This window comes from Apis laboriosa, unplaced genomic scaffold (assembly GCF_014066325.1).
Source record: "Apis laboriosa isolate Shangri-la unplaced genomic scaffold, ASM1406632v1 scaffold12_cov154, whole genome shotgun sequence".
Classification (NCBI taxonomy): Eukaryota; Metazoa; Arthropoda; class Insecta; order Hymenoptera; family Apidae; genus Apis; species Apis laboriosa.
The window spans coordinates 4,993,553-5,009,139 of NW_025221207.1; the positions used below are offsets into that span (position 1 = coordinate 4,993,553).

At 36.8% G+C, this 15,587-nt stretch overlaps 1 protein-coding gene across 7 annotated transcripts in view; it reads right to left on the reverse strand.

Moving 5' to 3' along the window:
* The window catches only part of LOC122720392 (transcription factor AP-2-epsilon), a 236,919-nt gene that overhangs the window by 105,013 nt on the left and 116,319 nt on the right, over positions 1–15,587 (reverse strand). Inside the window, exon 8 of one of the 7 annotated variants that reach the window (XR_006347761.1) lies at positions 6–520. The exons of the other annotated variants lie outside the window; for them this stretch is intronic. The gene's annotated coding sequence lies outside the window, so the exon portion shown is untranslated. Of the gene's footprint in view, positions 1–5; positions 521–15,587 lie in introns of those variants that run through there. 7 annotated transcript variants of the gene reach the window in all.

Here is a 15,587-nt window from a genome sequence, read left to right on the forward strand (position 1 = left end):
GCAAATTAAAAATAACTTCATCTCTCGTTCCAAGGCGTCATCAATTGTCAAATTTTCGTTCAACGCCATCCACGAAGAACGCCATCCTCTTTCTGTTCCGTTGAAAATTGTCCACAGAAACTTTTCCACTTTCGTCAAGGGCCCGGATAACAGTTGCTCGTTAATAAAGGGACGGGTGTTGAACGGTGGCCAACAGCGGAGAGCATCGGTGGACAAAGATATCACGGTCCGCATTATCGCGTTTTACGGCCGTGTAAATTACAGCTCGCAGGTTTTCGCGCGGGTCGAGGCCCCGCAAAAACGGGTTGGCTCGCTTTCTTCGCGCTTGTTTCTGGGCCGCGGAGGTCGTGACAATATCCAGCTGACCGTTCCACGAGATAAATCACTCGTGGATTACGTATAGTGTACTACGTGTTCACTTTCGACGGGTGGACGAACTGGATCGCGGATACAGGGCATCCCTCTTTTCTTTTTCCAAAACGAATTTCGCGCTTGTGGGAACGGACGTGTCCAACTAAAACTTGACAGAGAATATCGATACATGAAAATCTTTTGAAATGGTAATGTGTGTGTATATGTAATGATACGTACGTGAAGTTTGTTTAAATGAAATATAAGATAGAAATTAAATTATCAGTTTTTGTAAAGGATAAGAAATGATTTCTTATCACGAACGACGGATTATGTTCTCTTCTAAAATGTCTCTTACCTTTTATTAGATTAAACGTGACGTTAATGTGAGCAAAATTATGAGTCACGTATCTTTACGATCCCAAAGTTCATCAAATACAACGATTTAACAATGCAATTACTCTCGCTTTCGTTCGAGAACGTATTCGAATACGATCGAACGATTAGTCATAAGATCGATAAACACTTGGAAATCGCTCAATTGTCGGTGAATTAACACGATGGAATACGGTTTGATGGTGTTAGAAAACGAATTATCGTTAGCGGGCATATAATAGGCAGGCAATAATCATCGTTCACGAATAGAAGAATACACAGGATGCGAAGTTAAATCGGTAATAATCTCTTGACAAATTCAACAATCGCGTCGGTTCTCGCTTCGCACAAAACGGCCACGGCTGACGCATCAAAGAGCTCGGTGTTCCATCGATCTTTCATAACGTAATCCCGCGTGAATAATCGTACAGAGTGGAAAGAGAATGAGCGGCGTGTATATGTGTGTATATTTCTCGCCAATGTAATGAAACGAAAGATTTATACGAAAACATAATAATAACTCGTGAAAATGAACCATGCGACACTATGTGAAATTCAATAAACTCTCCAATGAAAACTTGTACTTGTATGTGGAGTATTAATTGTAAATTTCTTTTTTTTCTCCATAGAAGGGATGAAGTTTTGGTATTCTTTGATACATTCTAATTTAATAAAAACGAAGATAATAATTTTTAAGAAAAAATTCAATTAATTTTATAATTGATACATACTCGAGCGCCCTTTCAAAAGTTTACCGTGAATATTTTTATTGTACACCGTTTTCGAGTGTACTTTCGTGAAGACTGAAAAAGTACAAGAAAAAAAAAAAAAAAGGAAGAAATATCTTTAAAGAGGAATAAAACGATAGAAGACTGGAGCAATCGTCGATTAAAAAAAAAAAAAAAAAATAATAATAAAAGCTTGCATCGACTCGTTAACCTTTTAATTAATCGATAAGAACAATTTTCGCGGAGGAAGTTGGATCGGGGACGAAGTTGCGAAGTTGAACGGAACGTTGGAACAAAAAGGTAAAAGGGAGATAAACGAAACGAGGACTCCCTTTTTACCACCTCTCGTTCCTCGCATTTTCCTTTCTTCCCTTCAAAGAGGGGGCTCCCTGTTTAAAAAAGTTTTCGATTCACGGCTGACCTCGGGAGACGAGATCGAGGAGGGGAGGGGGCAACAGCTTTCAACCTTCCTTCGTAACGTTAGTCGAGCAAAGTTATTATAATCGTTATCCGGTCGAATCCATATGACGTAATTACTACCTCGGCCGAGAATCGAAAAAGCGTTAAGCGTACGGAACCGATGCCTGATTATAGTGGAACGATAATAGACGGCTTTTAAAAGTTCATTAAGTAGCCGATTGTGCGACTCGAAATTGTCCGTGTTGAATTGGGTCAACGACGAATGGGCCGAAGACGTGATTTTCTTCTTCTTCTTCTTTTTTTCCACGCGAAGAAGAGGAGGAGGAAGAAGAAGAAGAAGAAGAAGGGTCGAACCGCGTGAAACGACACGCCAACCGGATTATTTTCGAGCCGCCTTCTTTTTTTCCCCCGCGAATCATGGAGAAGGAAATTATGATCTATAAAGGCGAGCGCACGAGCCTATCTCGATACGAGGCGAACACGCGATGCGATTCTACCTACTCTCTTTCGGGGGAAAGAAGATGCCTCCTTCTCTCGTCGAGGAGATGTTTGTTTGCTCGCCACGTTTTTTCCTTTCTTTTATCGGGGAAGAGAATTTATATATACAGGGAAATCGTTCATACGAACTCCTTTTTTTCGATCGATTATTCGAAATATTCGAAATTCAACTATATTTGAAAACTTGAAAGCTTAAACATAAGATGAAAACTCTTTAAAGGAATATCACGAAAATATTCTCCACTTTCGTTCCTTCCAACGATTCTCCTTGTGTGTAATCACCTTGCTGTAAAGTGTCCCAGAAAGGGATACTCGAAAGCTTGGAACGCGAGAGGACAACAGGAGAGGGAGGAGGAGGAATTGGAAAAAACGGAGGCTCCTTGGCCGCCCATCCTCCGGAGGCAGAGGCGAGATTCCGCTCGTGCTCCTTTGGTCCAGCCAGGTCAACGCCCCAGTGACCAACGCACCTTGTTCCTCCGTTCATAACGCGTGTCTGCGTGCGTGCACGCGCGCGAGTGGCGAGCGGGCATCTAGGGCAAACGGGTTCGAGCAACGTTAGACTTTTTCCCCGTCTGCCGCTTCGAGGTTCGAAAAAATGTCGCGGTGGGAGGGGGAGGGAGAGGAGGGGGACACGGTGGAAGCTGCGGCGACGCCCCGTCTCGAGAAAGTCGCCCGGAAGAGTGGGATGGTTTCCGGAAGTAAATGTGGAAGGATCCTCAGAAGTTTTGCCGTTGGCTCGTCGTAAACGATGACACAGCGTTTGTGTTATATAATTTCCTTCCGTGTCTTGGAAATTAACGTTCAGAGAAAATTGGAATAGAAGAAATTAGAAGAAGGAAATCGTTGCGCGTTGAATTTGGTATCTAAATAAAATAAATTGGAAATTTTTAATTAATATATTTTCGATTATCTCTTACGTGTATTTAATGTGTTACCTGGTAAAAGGTTATTTGAAGGAAAAAATCGATAAATTATACCTCGTTCAAAATTGTTAAATCATTGTTAAAAGAGAATTCTAAAAATTATAAGTCAACTCGTCGAATCGTTAGTTTTTATTATTATTCGTGATTTAGCGTATCTTAACCAACGTAAGGATATATATTTCCTCAACAAAATGGACATTGGATTGTAAATGTCCGATTTGTAATTTGTATTTGAACTCGTAATTGAATATATTGAAGAGTGAATATAATACTGATTTATTATTATATTTTTCGAAAACGTTTATCGGTCGTTAATTATAGAGATAATTCTTGCTGAATCTGTAGACGCACAAGTTGATCATCTTTTTACAACTAAACTTGCAATTAGTTTCATCGAAGTAAGTTTCATCGAAAATGAATATTTATACGTGTAAACTGTTGTGCAAACTTTACTTAAAATAACCACTCTCTTTCGTCCCATATTTACGTGATATTTCATATTACGCTTTTTGCCCTGAAAATGACACGAATAATAATCAGTAACACAAACGCAAATCATCGACACGTGCGACATTAAGCAAATAAAAAATCTTAAAAAAATTTATGGACAAGAATTACATCTATTCGAGAATATAGATTTCACGAATAAAGAATAAAATAAGAGAATTTTTGATTAATGGGAATTAAATTACGAACCAATTTTTCCACGTTAATTTCAAGCTCTGGTTGGATGGGGGTCGAATAAATTGTTGCATCCACGACGCGACATCCGTCTATCCTTTCATTTTCCACCACCCCTATCATTTCACTACTCCGTACTGTTTTACACTACGTAACATCCGGCTGGGGAAATCGTGCTAGACGTCGCGAAAAAATTGAGCAAATCGGTAATTGTTGGCAGGATCGTGCGAGACGATCGTTGACGGAACGTGCGTACACGCGATGGAGTCGCTTCTTTAAATTATACGCCTTTACTCCCGGGAACCAATCGCATAAAAGTGAATATTATATTTTTCCATAATCGTGGTTCAAGCAATTAACTTCAAATCGTTTTAGAAATTACAGTTGAACATTGTAATATATACAAAATAAAAATTGGTAATTTCTAGTATTTAAAATTATTTATTTGAAAAGATTATTATCTATCAATTATGAAATTGTTAATAAAAGATACTTTATGTGACAAATTAGTGATGCATTACAAGATAACGGACGGTTTAAACGCAAATCCGTTCAAGGAAGACATTACAAGAAGAATATATAAAATACGCTCCACAACTTGTACATTGTACGCAACTTTTAAAGATTTCGCACGCAACATTATACAATTAGGCGAGTCACGTTACACACAATCGTTTGGAATTTTATCGTGCGTATTGGTCGACTACGATGATCAGAGCAATGGTCTCCGATGACACAGCAAATTACATTCGTTTCGTGTCCAGAGCAAATCTTCCTTTCAGGCTTTTAATTTCAACCGTGTGCCGCAGCTTACCCCCGATTCATTCTTTTGTCTTTCGAGACCATTATGATTATATTGCTCTATGAAACGGATAAGTGTGTATAAATAATTTATAATATATTTCTTTGATGAGATGTTGATATGATATTCATGGAATATCTTTGGAAGGTTTGAAGGTTTTCTGAAACGAAGTTTATTTTTTTAAGTAATAAACAATTGAAGTTTGGGATAAGTAAAAGATAGAGTAAAATGATTTATATGTATTTGTCTTTGCACGCGGCTAAGAACATAATCAAACAAATTCATTAGTTTGATTGATAGTGTTACCGTGCTAATTTGTGCAGTGAAAGCATCACTGGCATCACGTTGCTAGCTTTCTATTTCAAAGGTTAAGTCGAAAGACCAAAGATTCACTTAATTGATTTGATAATTAATCATTAGAATTGATTCGTGGTGAATTAAAAGAACTTGTGAATAAGTCTGATAAAAATTTTTATCTTTTAATCATCGTGCACGTTTCGCGATCTACGACAATAGAATAGAATCACGTCTTGTAAGATAGAAAAGAAAAAAAAAGAAGCTATAAATTTAGAAATATTGTATTCAGCCAAATAAAATTTCTTCGTGGATGCACAATAATTTTCATAATTTTCTGAAAAAAGTTTAATGCTAACGTATTTAATTTTACAACGCATCAATTTTTCCCATACGTTGTATATCAGCGAGATAAGTGCCAGGAACAAATTATTCCGTGTCATATTTTATATAACCATTCACTCGTCGACATGCTTTATCGATCATAAAAAAAATTCTTATTAAAATTAAAATTAAAACATCTCTTGTATGAATATTTTTCGCGTATCAGAAATGAAATTCGCAATAAGGAGACGACAACGAAGAAAAAAAGAATCAAAATTTGAAGAGTTAATGATACTTGAAAGTAGTTTGGTAAGGTACAAACTGAAATAATCGAATAAAGATAACAAGACAAGACACATAAATCTAAAAAAAAAAAATATATATATATATATATAATAAAAACTTTTATAAGAAGAAAATTTTCATTTTATTTTCCATTAAAAATCCCCGGGACGAAATTGATTTAAAATCAAGTAACGAGATTGTGCGATTAAGATAGCTCGCCGGTCAACGTCAAACTTTATTCTCGGCTTAATTTTTATTCGCATCGATCCCGAGGCAAGGCGACTTCATCAACGCGGCACCGTCAATTCACACGCAGATTTCATCTCGACGATGCCCTAATTGCTTTCACGTTTCTTTTCTCCGGCACGGATACGTCGCGATAACTCTCTGAATGAATGGCAAAGCTTCGGGATGGAAATGCTGCGAGCTTCTTTTGTAACCGACGTTTTATTCCCATCATCTGAATCGCGATCGTCGCTATTTCGATTCATCGTTTAAACAACCATACGGTAATTGCGCCAACGAAGATAAATTATATCTTCTCGTATATATATTTTCCCATTGTAATAAAGATCGTGCCGCGCGTGATTGGGTTATTTAAAATCGAGTTTGATCGAATTTTACCGTTCATTCCGTTCTCCATTTGGTTGCCAAAAATTTTTCCAATGGCCAAGCTTTAACGACGATATTTTAAATATAAATTATAATATTTTTATCTTTCAAAAGAAATAAAATAATTTAAATTTACAGTAATCCAAAAAAAAAAATGGGCTATTTCTCGCGTTTAATATTTTTACTTTAAATAACTCAACAATATACCATCATTCTCCATTTTTCCTCCCTTTACTTTTCAAATTATTAAATTTGATTTAATCTCCTCCACAATATCGAAGAATTCTATTTTTTTTTCTTTTTCTTTTTTAAATAAAGGAAGGGAAGAAATTTATTCATCACCAACGATATACTAGATCCTAGCACAGAAACCTATATATCAATCTTGTCCTCCATTCTAGCTTGTTGCCGGGTATGTGTGTGCACACTCATTGAAATCGAACAGTGTTGTTAGAGAATCGCGCGAGCCAGACAATGATTAATGCATGAGGGACATTTTCGAGGATCGAGCGAACTTTCTAACCGGCTGACACGCCACACGTGAGATATTTGATCGCGCGTACTCCTTTTGAGATCCAACACCGACAACAGAAGTGACAACGCGAAAAGAGATCGTGTCCACGGAGCCAAGATTAATTTATTCGTCGTTGTTCTTTTCTATCTCGATCAATCGAGATGTTTCTCATCTCGGGTCGAACCGTTTTTATCGATCGATCGGATCTGAAATGTTAACTATGCTTAAGGGAAGGAAATTAATCCTTATTCCGTTTGTCGAAATTTGTATAAATTTCATCGACGTTTTTAAATTTGTCAAATTATCGAATATCGTGTGTCGATAATTTTTTTCAAAATTTTCGCGAGTCTTTCAACAGACAATAGATTGAATATTCTCTGAATTTTGAGTTCATTTAGGATTGAAAATTGATATTTTGATACGTTGACTTTAATAATATAATATAATTAAAAAATTTAACAAGTATAATTATACAAGTTATAAAAGTAAAATATAACTTGTACAAAAATTTATTAAATTTTGTAATTTGATATTATTATTAATTTGATGTTGTAATGTTATAATTTCACATTATTTATTTTCAATTATTCTACTTTTAATTACATTCCACATTATTTCGTCGAGTAAAAGTATCAAAGGCTGCAATCAAGTTATAAACTGTACAAAGACCGATTCATTTTATATTTTTCGAGTGGCAATAAAAATGAAACAGAAAGACACATTGTTCTTGCGTTGCATGAAACAGAACGGTGGAGAGAAGGTCGTAAATCTTGAGTCATGAATCGAGACACATTCATTAATAGGCCGAAAGAACCGACCGTCGAAGATCATCAAGAATCATCAACGAAGAAGTCATTAATTGCAAATCAAGTCTCTTTGATTACAAGTCTAGGAGGATGAGCTTGAAGGATGCACGTCATTGATATTATTATATTCTTATATTATCGAACTTGGATCGTTCTTTACACCTTGATCGTAAAACAATTTAAAAAGTAACAGAAAAAAATATTGCAATACAATGATATTTAAGTTATTTTAATAATATAAATGGAAAAATAAATTGAAAATTTATTTCAGGATTAATTTTTTTTATCGAGCAATATTAAACAATTAAAGAAGTATTCGCGGTATTTACTTTTTAATTTACTTTTATGTTACAATTTGAAACAGAAATTAGTATAAGTTAGCAATTACGTGTTACGTATTATTATTTCGTAATAAAAGAAAAGAAAAGAAAAAGAAAAGACTTTAAAAGGAATGAAAGGAATTACTGTAAATAAAAGACTGAACTAAGAAGGAATGAAACGACAAAACTGGTAAAGAACCATAGAGCGTTCTCAGCAAAATTATATCTGTTATCGCCGAGTCGTGAACACTTTCACATTGGTAATACAATGTGATTCCAATCTGGGCTGGTGATTGCACTTATATAAAATAATAATTATCAAGGGAAACTCTGAGTGAAAGTAATCGATGCATTTGCGATTAATTAAAAGTTAACTTTGATTTGAATCGTATCTCTCTTTCTTGTATAATACGAATATTTCTCATATATTGCCTTCCTTTTAATATTTTATTCTGAAAATTCTTGCACTCCAATAAACTAATCAAATCTATCAAAAAATATTCGATGAAATAATTATTGTAAAATGGAATTGTGAGATATTATCAAAATACCCCTTAAATTTTACAGAATTTAAAATATCGAAAAATTTAAGAATACAGAACCAAGAAAAATAAATAATTCTAAATTTGAAAAAATAAACTAAAATCAAAAGATTAGGTATTTAAATACTACTTAAGAACCAAAAATTAAGAAATATACTCACTCGAATTCACAAAATTTCGTATGCAATCCTCGAAAAAGTTTCCCTCAAGTTCAATCGTTCGATATAATTATTAATCGTACAATAAAAGAAATTCACGAGTGTCGTCGAATCGAAATAAAAATTGGAACGTGGTATCGCGAAACGAAAGCAAGAAATTGCACGATAGCGGGCACAGTTACGAGATAACTCGAAGGGGCCGGCTCGTAATTACTCGACAAGATTTAATCGACGTGCTCCGGGCTAATTAAAAATTCCTCGCGGACTCTATCAATAAGGAGATCCTATCGGGTTAACGGTAAGAAAATGTCTTTAGATGTTTCTTCCTTCTGCGAGGGAAAAGGAACAGCTCGATATCTTCTTGTAAATCTCAAAAGCTATCCGTCACACGTATATTGCCGCCGACAATTGGCCGTTTTCTACGATGAGCTTGCATATTCCTCGTGGATGTTACTCGATAACGATTCGATCGACAATCTCGGCACCTGGCTTGTACCTCCCCTTTGTGCTTGTAATGTTTAGAGTTTTGTTAATTCTATGTTTAATCTTTGCATGGAAAAAGAATGTAACGTGTATATAAGTAATTTTAATTTAAAGAATTATTTATAATGGATATATAACAGTTTATGGAAATAATTGATGAAAGTGGTAAAGAGAGAAAAATGATGGGTACGTGGATCGATTTGAATCGAATTTTACATCTTATTATATTTGATTAATTATTTTAAATAAAAATAAAACTTTTGCCAAATGATACGTTTTATCATAGAATTACGCTTCGTTCCACGCATATTATTATGCGATGAATAAAAATAAAATCACAGCACTAATTATTCAAAATGAAAAAGAATGTTAACGAGCAATTGTGATGTTGAAATACACATTTTATATGTATTTAATATGTATAGATATATTTAAAATTAATATCTTCAGACAGCTCTCGCATTTCATATCTCGCGCATTTGGATTCAGAAATATATACTACAACCATCTACTGAGAAAATGAAGAATATACAATCTGTCGTTATCCTCTCAACTACCAGTAGATATCTTGCTTACCGACTCCATTTACCGGCTTCTGCGATTGTATCCGAAGAGCTTCTGAAACTAGGACTTACAGGATAGACATAATCAAGATACAAAATACCTAGATCTATTATTTTATAAAATTTTATATCTCGCATTATGAATTGTGCAATTAATCTTTGACGATTTAGAGCAATGATTTAAAATATTTGAATCATTAGAGACTAAAATTAAATAAAAAAAAATCATTTTATTAAATTCTAATATAAATATATGTTCATATATTTATAATATATTAATTATACCATATTTTGAATATGGAATAAATATCAAAATCTGAATTTTGAAATGCGAGTTGCAATTACAAACATTTGAATATTTGAATAATAAAATTCTACCATTATTCGAATATTCGGATCAGAATATAGGGTATAACCTCTTACAAGATAACAGGTCTATTTTTGCACTTTCTTCACGATTATAGATCTCTACTATTACCCACGTTTCCTGAATTATCTGAAGAGCATAGTTACAAATCATGATAGACACTTTCCCAGAAATACCAATACAAAAGTTACTAGACTCTTTAATTCAATTCTTTAAACTCCCATAAATCAAACTAACTACGATTTCTCAATTATCTTATAAATTAAACACCAATTTACTTTTCCCAAACCATCTAAATCTTTCTATACTTTCTCAATCGTTCTTTCCACGATCATTATTAAGCAAAGGTTTCCTTCCTACGCTTCCAAATATCCCTTCTTCTCTCATAACATTATCTCTCACTGGAGGCGGAAAATAATTATCCTTTAAAATTCATACGCCACGTGGGAACCGGTTTCGGATGCCGTCATATGTTTAGCCGACTAATTGGTCTAAAAAAAAAAAAAAAGAAGAAAAATAGAGATGAATATAAAGAGGAGGATATCCACCTAGAGCTGACGGTAATAAATATCCCCCCTATTAAAACGTAACTGATTCCAATAATGATCGGTCCAAAGTGTATGATTTAAGACCGTTCCCGTTAAACTCTATGGAAAAACTAGCCGCCTATCCTATACACACATTCCGCTTTCTGCTAGCTTAAAACGCGCGATCGTTACTCAAATCGATACGTTGGCCGAGGTTGGACGGTGTTTACGGCATTAAAACGTGAAACAGGCCACTTAGCCTGATTACAAGCCGACACACTATCTTAGAAAAATCCGCTTTGCTCGTATCCATCCACTTTCTTTTATTCTTTATCTTCCTCGTTCTCTTTCTCTCTTCGATTCTCTCTTTCTTCTAGATTCTCTACGTACCTTTTTTCCCGTGTGTCCATCGGCGAACGCCGATTTAATCGCGCGCATTAGATAGACAAGGTTACACGGGGGCGCCGTGCCACGCTCACGATGAAAATTCATAGGACTTGCCGGTCACGAAACCCGGCCCCACAGATAACCCGTAATTTATAGTTATTAAAGGAAATGAATGACTCGGTGATCCCCCGTGGACGAGATTTTTGTTAATGACCGTCATGCGTCGCCTCTTACCGATCATCTTAATGCACGATCGGTCGGTTCGTGCGCGTCGATTCGTAATTATTGCTCTTACGTGATAGTTTATTGAAACGGTTCGTGGAGGGAGGTTGGACGTTGTATGCAAACACATGGAATAGAACACATGGCATGATCGCATCGAGTTGGATGTTTTACATTTGATTAGGGCGAATTTAAAACGGTTTTCCCGCGTATGGGGGTTTAATGCTTCGATTACGAGCTGCGTTTCTTATAGCGATATGGAGTGGATCGAATGATATGAACGAAGAATATGGAGTATAATTTGTTTATATAATGGTATTTTAACAGGTTCGACCTGTTATCCTAATTGATTTATAGCCAAATATATCTCTATAATCGGTAAGATATATACAGTAATTTTTTTTATTATAAACTAAATTTTTTTTGTTAAAATAAAATATATAGAACTATAGAACTGAAATAAAAGTGAATTCGAACTATTAATCTTTATTCTCAAGAATGATGAAATCAATCACTTTTGATTCACATATAATAATAATAGTCAAAAAAATATCATCAACGTTTCTTTACATTCGAATATCAAAAGTGAGCCACAATCATCCGAATTAATCAAAGCATCATTCTTCGAATCCAAAAGCTCAGTCCTAAAATCAATCGAAAAGAAAAAAAAAAAGAAACTACAAAAACAAAATTTTTCAAAAGAGAAACGAGGAGGAGGGAAGGAAAGGATGATAAAATCTCGCATAAAATCGAGGGCCAGGTTCGTCCCGAATTCGAGGCACGCTTGGAATTCGCGAGCGCCTTTAATGAGGCAGTTTTATACCGGCGTTGGCAACATCGAGGGGAGGTTGAGAACCCGAAGGTGGCTCGTGCTCGATGATGACCTCTGACCGCGAACGCTCGAGAGTGAGACGAGGCCATGCCTGGGCACGCGAGGCCCAAGACTTAGCCCCGAGGCACGCGCACCATTCTCTTTCTCTTCTCTTTTTTTTTTTTCTCCCCCCTTCCTCCCTTTTCTTCCCTTTGCCCGCCAACTTCTTCCTCGCCTCCCCTCCCACCCCCTTTTGCCACACCACATCTTTCGCCTTCCTCTCCCTCTCCTTTTTCCATCCATTCCCTCCGTTTCCGTCGGCCTCTCCATCGCAATTTCGCGCGATTGGCCGGTGTCATGCCGTGCAAAACGCTCGCCCATGGAAACTCCGTGATCGCGCCGCGCTAAGTGGCGGACAAGGCGATCCTTGTTTCGCATCTTCCTCCCCTTTTCCTTCTCTCATTCTTTTTTTTTTTTTTTTTTTCTCTTTTCGATCGAGATCTATTCGAGTACAGGACCCCCTCCCCCCTTTTGGACGACAGACGAACGCTTTCTGGGCGTGATACGGGATTCGATTCTTGGTTTGGTATCTAAGGGGAGATTGGAATATTTCGATAGGCTACGGTTTCGCTGGATAGGATCTTCGACTCGAGGAGTAGTTTGCAAAGAAAATCTCGATTAGGCATGACTTCCATGGGGAGTTTCTAACGAAGGGTTGGGCTCGAGGGGGAGGGTTGAAGATCGAAGAAGATTCTATAGAGTTGTGCCTTTGTTCGAAATAACAACATTGGATGGATTTCTATTTCATTGGAGGTTGTTGAGTAAATGGGAGAGGTGGAAGATGAAGGTAGAGGAAAATTTTGGGATTTTTCTTTTTTTTTATTCAATTTTGAGATAACGTTGCTTCGCTCTATTTCGCATTTGATACGAAGGATCGACGATAATTTTAAGGGATGAATTTAAACTACCGGTGAATCGGAATTATAACGAGCAATAATGTTACTGAACTTGAAACAATGCGAGGTGAATAATTTTTTATAAAAAATTTCTAGGGAAAAACATGTTTCACTCGAGTACTGTATGCATGATTGCAAATTTGCAATTCTACAATATGTAATCTGATTTAATATCTATATATTTCTTTTTCAGACTCAAAAATTGTAAAAAAAAAAAAAAATACAATATTTGTCCCACAAATGTGCACATATTGTTGTCCGTCAAATTCAGTTTCAAATATTTCCCTTCAAAATGGTACGATACAATGCCCGTCATCTACGCAAACATCCAGGAAAAATGTATCAATGTAAAAATATTCATTCTTCGCGATATCAAAACCTTTTCATTTTCCCCAAAAAATCACATACCACATCGAATTCAACGTAAACTCTATTTTAAACGAAAAAAAAAAAAAAAAAAAAAAAAAANAAAAAAGAAAAAAGAAACCAATTCGATTCCCAAAATTCGTCTAATGTTGGAAGAAAATCCAAGGCCGAGAAGAGAACCGCCCCAACTACCACGCGGCCATCGAGAGCTGGACATCAAGGTGAAGGATACGCGCGCGTCAGGTATCCAGGCGAAGGGGGCGGTGTGAAGGGCGTAGCCCGCTAATTATAATTATACCACGGCGGCATTAGCAGCGTGAAACGCAACGTAAATTCTGGTGAAATACTCGCCGCCCCTCCGGGGTCTCCGGCGCGGATCTCGTTTGCCAAGAAGCGGTCTGCGGCGTGCACGCGCGCCATCCACAACAACCCTGAACACGCTTTGTTTCGCTTGTCGTAGATCGACCGTTCCGCGCATTGTCGTGGATTACCGCGTAGATAAATAAATGGGCTCGCTCGTTCGTGGGAGGAAAAACGAACGGCGCGAGATTAAACGCGGGCCGCGCCGATTCGCGCGCCATTTTTCAACGCCGTTTTAATTACGCGGCATTAATTAACCGGCTAATAATTAGAAGAGAAACTATCCGCGATTTCATTTCTGCTTCCGCGTCTCTCCTTCTCTCTTTTCTTTTTTTTTTTTTTTTTTTTTCTAATTTTAATTATCGTCGTGTATTGGACACGATCTTACGAGTTGACGCAACCAGTGTTTAAACGCAGTGTAACCAATTAACAAATTACTGCTGCGTTTTGCAATGCATTTCGATATTTATACGAGTTAGAATATTTATTTCTACGCTCTTTAAAATACGATAAAAATTCCTGGAACAAAAATGATTCGAAGCGTAGAAGAAGGGTACGTATCCCGTTCGAGAAAACCAAAGGAGAGAGAGAGAGAGAAAAAAAAGGAGAAAGAAAGAAGCCTCGATTCACAAAACCCACAGACGGGGAAGAAGCGGAGAAGATATCAAATGATCTTCGACGGCAGCCTTTATTCTCAATTCATAAATCTCCCCTGCCATTCGCTAATTGATAATAGTAATTACAACCGCGTGTCACTCAGAAACTGGCCGTCGAGCAGATTATACGTGCGCGTGTACCACCGCCACGTCGTTATTTATCATCGTCGGTTTAAGCGTTTGCCCGCTTCCTTCCTCCTCCTCGGATTGAGTCGCGCCGCGAGGCGGCCGGTTTCTCCTAGTGCACTAATAACACACTGGCGACCCGATAATTAATAATGAAAGGAAGGAGGAGGAGGAGGAGGAGGAGGAAGGTTGGAGGGGGGATGGTTGGAGGAGGCCTGTTACCGTACGATGCAACGAGCGGAGTCGCGGAGTGGGTGGACCGCCTTTCCGCGTAATTGCAAGGTGCAGCGCTAAGCGCGATTCGTCGGCCGGATCGAATGGCTAGAAACGGATGGAACCGACTGGGTGGATCGTGGCAAATGGTGCTGGGCAAATTCTTGGGAAAAGTGCGCCGGTGGAATGGGAATTTCTCGAGTGCCGATCGAGCACTAATCCAACCGATTATTTTATTTTTGATTCGCGAACTTTTGGTTTTCTAATAAACGAATAATGTTTCTCAAGTTGTAAGACTTTGTCTCCATGATTCTCTGGCGACCGATACGAGGCATAGAATCGAGACGATTTGAAGGTAAGATTTAATTGATGAAGAATTTTGCATTTACGTGGAATAAGTGATTATCTGTCCAGAAGAAAATTAAAAATTCGTGAAAATTTTAGTGAATAAGTAAATATGTAAAATAGAAGATAGAACTCACTATAAATAATATGTTCTTTTAAATTTTAGCGGGAAAGGTAGCAAGTAAAACTTGGTATTATATTTAAAGAAAATCATCTCAAATTATACATTAGCTTCTTTTCGATTTTTTTTTTTTTAATCAGGATTGAATCGTCTGCAAATTACGATGACAAAATGATACCTACAAAAAGAAACGACATAATTGCTATAGTAAAAAATATGAAATAAATTAATAATACAATCACGATTACTTTTCCACTGCGAGGCATACCTTTTTTTTTTTTTTTCTTTCATTCATTCATAAATCCGTAGATTTCACGACGGAAGACGATTTTTCTCCGCTTTTCCAGTAACCAAGAAACTCGGACTTCGGACTTGAAACGAGTCTCAACAGGCAAATAAGATAATCTACATTATAAACTCGGGGGTAGGGTGAGTAAACGACGAGGAGTTA